This window comes from Microtus oregoni, unplaced genomic scaffold, assembly GCF_018167655.1.
Source record: "Microtus oregoni isolate MIOR12 unplaced genomic scaffold, Mior012 000002F_ref0000024, whole genome shotgun sequence".
Taxonomy (NCBI): Eukaryota; Metazoa; Chordata; class Mammalia; order Rodentia; family Cricetidae; genus Microtus; species Microtus oregoni.
The window spans coordinates 78604449-78613412 of record NW_024543061.1 but is presented as its reverse complement, the minus strand read 5'-3'; the positions used below and the strand labels follow the sequence as shown (position 1 = coordinate 78613412).

General features: G+C 36.2%; 1 pseudogene; it reads left to right on the top strand.

Annotated features, from left to right (window-relative positions):
• The first annotated feature begins 8102 nt into the window (after positions 1–8102).
• Positions 8103–8341, top strand: LOC121466028 (annotated as a pseudogene).
• The last annotated feature ends 623 nt before the right edge of the window (positions 8342–8964 follow it).

The window sequence follows — 8964 nt, the reverse complement described above, 5'->3', positions numbered from 1 at the left end:
TGCGAGACATTCTGCAGGACACAACATATAGTGACTGAACTGACTTTGAATTTTCCTGCTTTATGGAAATGTCTGCTGGATACCATGGGCCTGAAGGCTGAAGATGGATGTCCCAACAGTACAGAGGAACTTTGGGTGACTGTCCAGGCAGCGAGATGTCTCTGTCATTTCTAGAGTTTTAAAAGTTGCTTTTTTTCTTGTTTGCTTAGGTAGTATTATATCTTTCTGGAGTCTTTGATGGAGTTAAGAATAGTTAGTTATAGTTATAGTTTTCCTTAGTTATGATAAAGATTATTGTAACTTTTACTTGATAACTGTTTTTTTATATGTAATTTTGCTATGTTAAAGTTAAAGCCTTTTTTTTTTGTTTAAACGGAAAAAGGGGAAATGATGGAGGAAGGTCATTGGCCAATAAAGAAACTGCTTGGCCCTGTGGGTGGAGTCAACAGAACAAAATGCTGGGAGGAAGAGGAAGTGAGGTCAGACTCCACAGCTCTGCTCTCTGGAGCAGACGCCTCAGCAGAGATGCCATGCCCTGCTCCTGGGATGAAGCTCCGACCCAGGATGGACATAGGCTAGAATCTTCCCGGTAAGCGCACCTTGGGGTGCTACACACAGATGATTAGAAATGGGCTAAATTAATATGTGAGAATTAGCCTAGAAGAGAATGGGCCAAGCAGTGTTTAAATGAATATAGTTTGTGTGTTGTTATTTCGGGGCATAAGCTAGCCGAGCAGGCGGCCGGGGTGCTGGGAACGCAACCCCGCCGCTCCTTATTACTACACTCTAATATAAATTATAAAAGTTAATAAGAAGTCTGAGCTACTAGGCCAACTACTTTATAACTAATGTAGACCTCTGTGTGATTTCTTTGGGACTTAACAACTATGGGAACTGAGCAGGACAGGAAATTCAGACAACACTCAAGACTTCATGTGGATGATGTTATCTTAAAGAAGTCTTGATACAAGTCAGCCTCCTCCACCTTATCAAATTCAGCTTCTCTTTTCAGCATTTCACAACAAGCCTGGACTAGTACCACTCAATTTCCTTCTATCCCCTTGGATACTATGATGTAATCTTTTACAGACTCTTGCTCCTCTGGTTGTCACATGTGCATCAGTATACCCATGGTTTGATTTGTGGCCTTTTCTCTTCTCTTTGTGCTTACTGTCAAAGACCATGGTATCATACATACTACCACTTCTACATGCTTTGACTTACAAAGCTGTTCATTTTGATGTCATCACTCCTCAGAAGCACATATCCATCAAGGTCCACAAGGACAATGTTCTTTTGATGTCTAAAATGCATTCCACATCCTTGCCAATAAGTGAATTTTTAATCTTTGACTTACATTTAGACAGAGACTGTGCTTTCGTTTCCTAGCCTGCCAGACATAAACAATTGCACAGAAACTTTACTAATTACAACACTGTCTGGCCAATGGTCAGATGTGTTCCTATCTAGCTCTTACATCTTAAACTGACCTACTTCTATTAATCTATGTATCTCCTCGAGGCTATGACTTACCGGTAATGTTCTAGCATCTTTCTCCTTTTGAGGCTACATGGCATCTCTTTGACTCCATCTACTCTCTATATCTATCTCTATTTGAATTTCCCACCTGACATTCCTCTGCCAAGTCATTGGTTGAAACAGCTTTGTTTGCCAACCAATAAAAGCAGCACATATACAGAAGGTCATCGCACTTCACTTACCCTTAAGTTGTGTATTTTTTTTCCTGTTTTGTAATGATATTTGGAGCTTGCTCTGGCTATCTCTCCTTTCTTTCGAACCCTTCCCTAAATCTCCAACCTATTTTCAAGCTATGTTAAATTAGTCACCAAATTAGATCCCAAACTTGGTTCTATTTTCCTCCTTTCCAAAACTAGCATGTTTTCCAGTTAAACAGTTAGCATTTTATTTCATTTTGAACTCTATATTATACCCTGACATCTCCCTTCTTCCTCCCATTTGTTCAATGTGCCATGCACCAATTTTATTAGATTCAAAAGGACTTCTCATTATCATTCTAACACCTATCCATTTTGTGACATTCTGTATGAGAAATTAAACTTCATATTTCCTTGTACTCCAACATTCTATCAAAGACAGGGGTGCCGGGACTACATATATAATTTCAAATTTCAGACAGCTGACACTAAAGGTTTGAAAGAACACAGATACATAGACTACATAGCTAGACAGTATTAGAAAAATAAATAAATTAAGGCCATCCAGACCTGGTCTTTCTAATATCATCTGCTGTTCTTCATCATAAAATTCCATTTCAGGTAGGTTGACATTTTTCACCTTCTTTCTTGAATACATCATGCTCGTTGTGCCCCCAAGGACCTCTGTATTAACTCCAGCTACAAAGATCTTCAGCTTCAAGTTCACTTGGCTGTATCTTAGATTAAATTTCATCTCCACAGAGAGGATTTTGACTACTTAATTTAAAGTAAGTTACCAACATGCCACCAGATATCAGTTCCACACCTACCTCCAAATAATGTATTTGATACATTTATATTGTACACTATGTGCAGTGATATTTCATTTGTATTTTAGTAATTAAAGTTTGCCTGAAGATCAGAGAGTGAAAAAGCCAACTGATCAGCCTTACAGATCAGGTAGCGGTGACACATATGTTTTAATCCCAGTAGCCACACTAACTTGCACATAGAAACTGGACAGCAGTGGTACACACCTTTAATCCCAGCACTAGAGAGGAATATAAATTGGGAGGAGACAGCTTTCAGTAAGTCTCTTTCTGAGGATTACTGTAGGAAGGATTGTCATTTCAGCCTGAGGTAGAGGTAGGAGCCTGTGGCTGACTGTTTTGCCTTTTGTTCTTCAAGCAAACTTTATTTATTAAAATATAAATAAAATATCACTAAAACTATGGATAATTGTTTGGTTTCTATTGTATATCCTATTTTAAATTTAAGTACCCGTTGCTAAAATCTTTGTATTATTTAATATGACATATCACAGATTCTAAGATATTATCTATTTTACTATATATTCAACAGCAAGGTGAAAGACTTATGAGTATAATTTTCAGAATATTCATCTTCTATTTTTTAGTACAAGATTCCTTTACAAATGAAGACTATAACTTATGCGAGTTATAATTTATGAAGACTGTGACTTATGTGAGTAATAATTTTATTTCCACTTCTAAACCTTGTTTCAAAAATTACTGACACTGTATTTTTAACTTGGAGATAACTAACCTCACTAACACACCATGTTTGTAATAATAATAATAATAATAATAATAATAATAATAATAATTGAGATTATCATGTTATACATTTGGCACGGAAAAAGAGGGAGATAGGGAGGGAAGGATAGGAAAACTCACATTTGTGTACCTGAGTCATGTCAATGTTGTGCATTCAATTATCAGTTTATGCTTTTAATTTCTAACATCTCCATTTGCATTAAAGCTGCTTGCTAAAAGCACAACTAAGCAGGTATGCTCTCTCAGGATGAGATTCTCTCTGGAGATTCATAAGAGACTCATTTCCAAACATTGTATAAACCCAAAGATGGATAGTGTCACACTTTTAAGTCTGAACTGCTCTTAGTTCAAACACAGCAAAAGATTAGAGACATTAGAGTCATGTGTTAAATGAATAATGTGAGTATAATCACCTTTTTAGTATTTTTTTAGTTTAAATTTACATAAAATATCTTTATTAAGTCCCTAAAACATCAGATGAATTCTATAAACCAATCTTTGCAATTAAAAATATATGGAATTTAAACACACTGTGTACCTGTGGAAGACATCACTAGTTCATTATATATATTTTCTCATATGTGATAGCTGAACTTTAATTCCTCCCTCTTTTATCCAGGGGAATGACGGTTGGCTACCAAGTCTTTTACTGTTCATTAACTTTCGATGACTTCCTCCCTTTTCTTATTGGCACAGCAAATGACAACACTGAGCTAGTCTTTTGATCTCCAAGGCATCAATAGCTATCATAGACAGCAAATCTCTTTTTAGCACAGACCATTTTTCCATTTCACCAGAGAAATGAAGCATCTAACTGAATTAAACATTTCTGTTGGGATTGCTTGGATATTATTTACCCTAACTGTGCCCTAAACAGTAAGACTTCATGAAGCATGTGGGTTGCTTCCTCATGTAGAATTTCAAATATGTGAGTGTGGTGGGAGGCTGCTTGTTTGTTCCCGACTGCTTAGCCATGAAATAATCACAAAGAAACAATATTATTTGTAATACTGTCTGGTCAATAGCTTCAGAATATTTCTGGCTAACTCATATCTTAAATTATTCCATCTCCATTAAACTATGTTACACCGTGAGGATGTAGCTTACCAGGTATAGTTCCAGGATCTATCTCTGGCAGGGACTATAGGGATTCTTCCTGATTCTGCCTTCTTTCTCCCAGCATTCAGTTTAGTTTTCCCAACCTAGCTAAGTTCTACCTTGCTATAGGCCAAAGCAGTTTCTTTATTCATTAACCAATAAAAGCAACACATATACAGAAGGACTTCCTAGATCATCTCCCTTTTTCTGTTTCAATAAAAAGGAAGGCTTTAACTTCATCATAGTAAAATTACATATACAAAACAGGTATTAGGCAAGACTAAAGTTACAATATTTATATATAGTTTATCTTTTATCATAACTAAGGAAAACTATAACTAAAACTATCCATATTTTAACTCCTTCAAAGACTCCAGGAAGATATAATATTACCTAAGTAAACAGGAAGTGCACTGTAAGCAACTTCTAAAACTCTAAAATTGACAGAGACATCTCAATGCCTTGATAGTCACCCAACATTCTTCTGTACCATTGGAGTTTCCATCTTCAGCCTACAGGCCCATAGTATCCAGCAGACTTTTACATGAAGCAGGATATTTCAAAGACAGTTTTGCCTATATTGGCAGTTTGTCAGTCATTTTCTTCTTTGTCCTGAAGAATCTCTGGTAGACTCTTTCATGAAATAGGAAACCCAAAGGGAAGGACTGTTTCATCTTTTTTAGGCAACTTTAAGCATTCATTATTTCTATGGGTCCTGCAAGTGCAGTTCAGGCAAGAGCAGTTTCTTGCCCAAATGGCTAGCAAACTCCATAAAGACCCTCTTGGGTTCCCATCTTCCTCTTGAAGTTATTGGTGCTGCCAGCAGCAGTTGTGTCTCATTGTCATAAAAAGTCTTAACCTCTTAAAAATTTTTAAATGCTATATTCTGAAGTTCCCTGAAAGATTTGAAGAATACCTATCTCACTGAAATATATCTCTATATATCTAGAAAACCTAACTAACATGATTACAAGCTTGATTATTATGGATGACTATTTATTAACCTGTATTTCTTAATTATACATTACATTTTTAAATGAGCTGCACAAACACAATACCTTAATCAAGAGCAGAAATATACATATAACAAAATTGACCTTAAATTTATATCAATAAACCAAGATTTATACCAATTCAAGATATTCATATCTATATCATATCCTCCTTTAAATGTAAACAAAAAAATTGGGTGTTGTTTTCTGTTTTTTATTGGGCAAAGTATTTTTGGGGTGTTTGCAGTGACCTTTTTGGGGATCTTGGTTCATAAAACCACATTAGTCTGGAAGGATTCCACATCTTCTGTGGAAACAAAAGCAGAACCTCTTTTCTAAAGCAATAAATCCTTAGACCTGAATTTTGGAATCAAGATACCTATAGAGTATATATGTTGGTTTAGCTTAGCAGTCCCCAGAATCAATTGTCTTTCTCCATTCAAAGAATTTGTAGAAAACACAATAATATACATAATCCAGACCCTCTGTGAATTTTTCATCTTTATGTGGCTTATTTTTCTTTATTCCTTTTAATCTATGACTGTCCATACTCTGTCTCTTTAAAGACATTGTTTCATTTTTTTAAATGATTTTTTATAATGCTTTATACTCTTTTTCTTCTCTCTTCCAAGCCTACATGTATTTATCCAACACTGTGACCTATTTAGAGATCTTTTCAATCTGAATTTTTCTTTATTGTGTATCTGTAATCCTTTTCTGAACAGAACTGCATCTTAAAATGCTAAACAGCTTGGCTAGGACTAAGGATGCAATGTCTTTTGGCTCTGCTCAGTCCATTGTGGCAGAGGTCCATTTATTGCATCTGAGACTACCAGGTGGGAGCCATCTTCACCACCTCAACTCTGATAACCAGTTGGCCCACGCAGCCACTAAGTAACTTGTAACACACTGCCCACAAACCACATTGAAGGGCTTGACCTCCTGAAAGAGCTAGAGTTCATGCTGCCAGCATGACACTGGGAGCTACAATTTTGAAATTGTATTTTATTTTTCCTGCTACTGCTGAATCAGGAAGACCTGTATTAAAGGAGCTCCCCATGATGCCAGCAAACAGAGCCCATCCAAAAAAAAAAAAATGTGGCTAAACTTTGTTTTTTAGTGTCTAGAATTCCCTCTTAAGCTTTGTCAGGTTTTACATGGATATAGATGACTATGTTGGCTCCCAGTTTGTCATGGGAGGCCACTTGTTCCTGGCTGTTCAACTCTGAAATACTCACTCAGAAACCATATTATTTAAAACACTGCTTGGCCAATGACTCTAGCATAGTTCTAGCAAGCTCTTACATATTAAATTAACCAATTTCTATTATGTTATATTTTACCACAAGACTCGTGGCCTAGCAGCAATGTTCTGGCTAGTCTATTCCCGGCAGCAGCTACATGGCTTCTCCCTGACTCTGCCTTCTTTCTCCCAACATTCAGTTTAATTTTCCTGCCTAGCTAAGTTCTGCCATGCTATAGGCCAAAGCATGTTTTTTTTTATTCAACAACCAAAAAAGCAACATATATACAGAAGGACTTCCTACATCATGTGCATATAAATACATTTTAGCTCAATATCGATAAGTAGGAGATGCTTTAAACTATTATGTTGTTTTAGGATCAAATAATATCAGTCATATATCATGACTACAAAGAGAAATTGAGAGGGCTAGAGGGGCTTGTAAAAAAGGATGAAAATTTAAGAGAAATCACACTTACACAGTTCTGGATGTTTACTAGAAATATTAAAATGAATTCTTTGAAAAAATGTATACTAATAGAGTCAAGTTCAAATTGTTTTTTTTCTTTATTGTACCACAATAAGAATACTAATAACATTTAAAACTCTTTTCTTAGAGTTAGTTCATTTAAGACTAGGAAGTAATTGCAATTAAAATTTTGGATACATTTATCCCAAAAAACAAAATTAATCTATCATTTCATACAAATTATTTTCCATTGTGCAAGCCATTCTTGCTTTCCTGAAAGCATCTCACCCATCCACCTATAATTACTCATCCAATGATTGTCTATTGAGTTTAACTACATAGCACTAATTCCTATTTAGAAATCAATTAGAGTTGCTTAAATGTGGGGGTGACAGTAGAACACTATGAAAAAGCAATGTATAAGATGTACAAGGATATCAGTAGGGGCGCGATGAGCAAATGATTTGATGATACATTCCTGTCTACCTTCAGTGTATTTTTTCATGGCTCTGTAAGTCAGTTTGACATTCACAAAGAGACATAGCTCGACTTTCTCAAAGGGCAGCCTTAACTCATCTATTTAAAAAAAATTTAAAAACATATGTCATTTTGTTTTCATGCACTGGAGCAAAAATAATGTTCCACTGTCTCAGGAAAACACACACAGAAGGTCTTTGAACAAATCCTACCAAAAATGCACCGTGTATATGAAAGCTGGTAATTATAATAATTATTCTTCATATTATGTGATAATTTTTGGTAACCTGTCTATTTACCTCACTATATTATATAAGCTACAAAAAGAGAGAAATTAGAAGTGATAGTTGACCAGGTAAGACTACATGATTTATGCAAGCTTGGAGATATGAGTTCAAATACCGAGCACCCATGTAAAGAGTCAGATGTGGCTGTGCACCTGTAACCCTAGTGCCCTTGGGCCTTGGGACAGCAGAATTATAAGGACTTTCTGTCTACCAGACTAACTTAAAACTCAGTGAAAAAACTCTACCCTGTCTTCTTCCAGTGGTTTATCATGTGCGGGGCAAAATGGAGCTCGAGGCCATGAGTAGGTACACCAGCCTGGTCAACCAGGCTATCTTCCGACACCTGACTGTGGTACTTCTGGCCATCGGTATGTTCTTCACCACCTGGTTCTTTGTTGTGAGGTCACATCCACCAAGTACACATTTGATATTTACAAAGAGCTCCTCATCTCCTTGGTGGCGTCACTCTTCATGGGCTTTGGAGTCCTCTTGCTCCTGCTCTGGGTTGGTATCTACATATGAGTCCCCAAGGGTACCTACCAGGCAGCTTCACCAAGTCCCTGCTTTTGTAAATTATTTTTTTTTTACCATTGCTACAAGTGTCCCAACTGCTGTTTACAATAAAGGCAGATGTGTGAAAACAAAACAAAACAAAACTCTACCTCAAGGACATAACTTATTAAGTGGTCAATTAGGAAACCCAGTGTCCTCGTCGTCCCTCCACAGCTGCACATAGATGTGTGTATTATCACACATGCACAAACCACAGTCCTACGAAAAACACAAATACACACAAAATAGAAAGTTTATATACATAAACTGAAGAATGGAGAGATGCTTGTTTTGTTTAGTTCAGATTCTGACCTTTGGGGATCTTAATATACCACAGTACACACACAGAAAAACAGTTTTCACATGTAAATCATCACCAGTGTTGCATGAAATTTTCAGAGCAACAAGCAGAAACTAACATGTTAGTAAATTTTAAAATCTGTGTCCGGTCAGTTCTACTCAAATGCACAAAATTCTATGTGATAATTTAGGACTTTTCACAGTAGAAAGGACATATTAATGCCACTAAAGTTTTGTGCATTGTCATTTATTTATAAGCAATGAATTAAAACAGAGGATCTTGTTCAATGAAC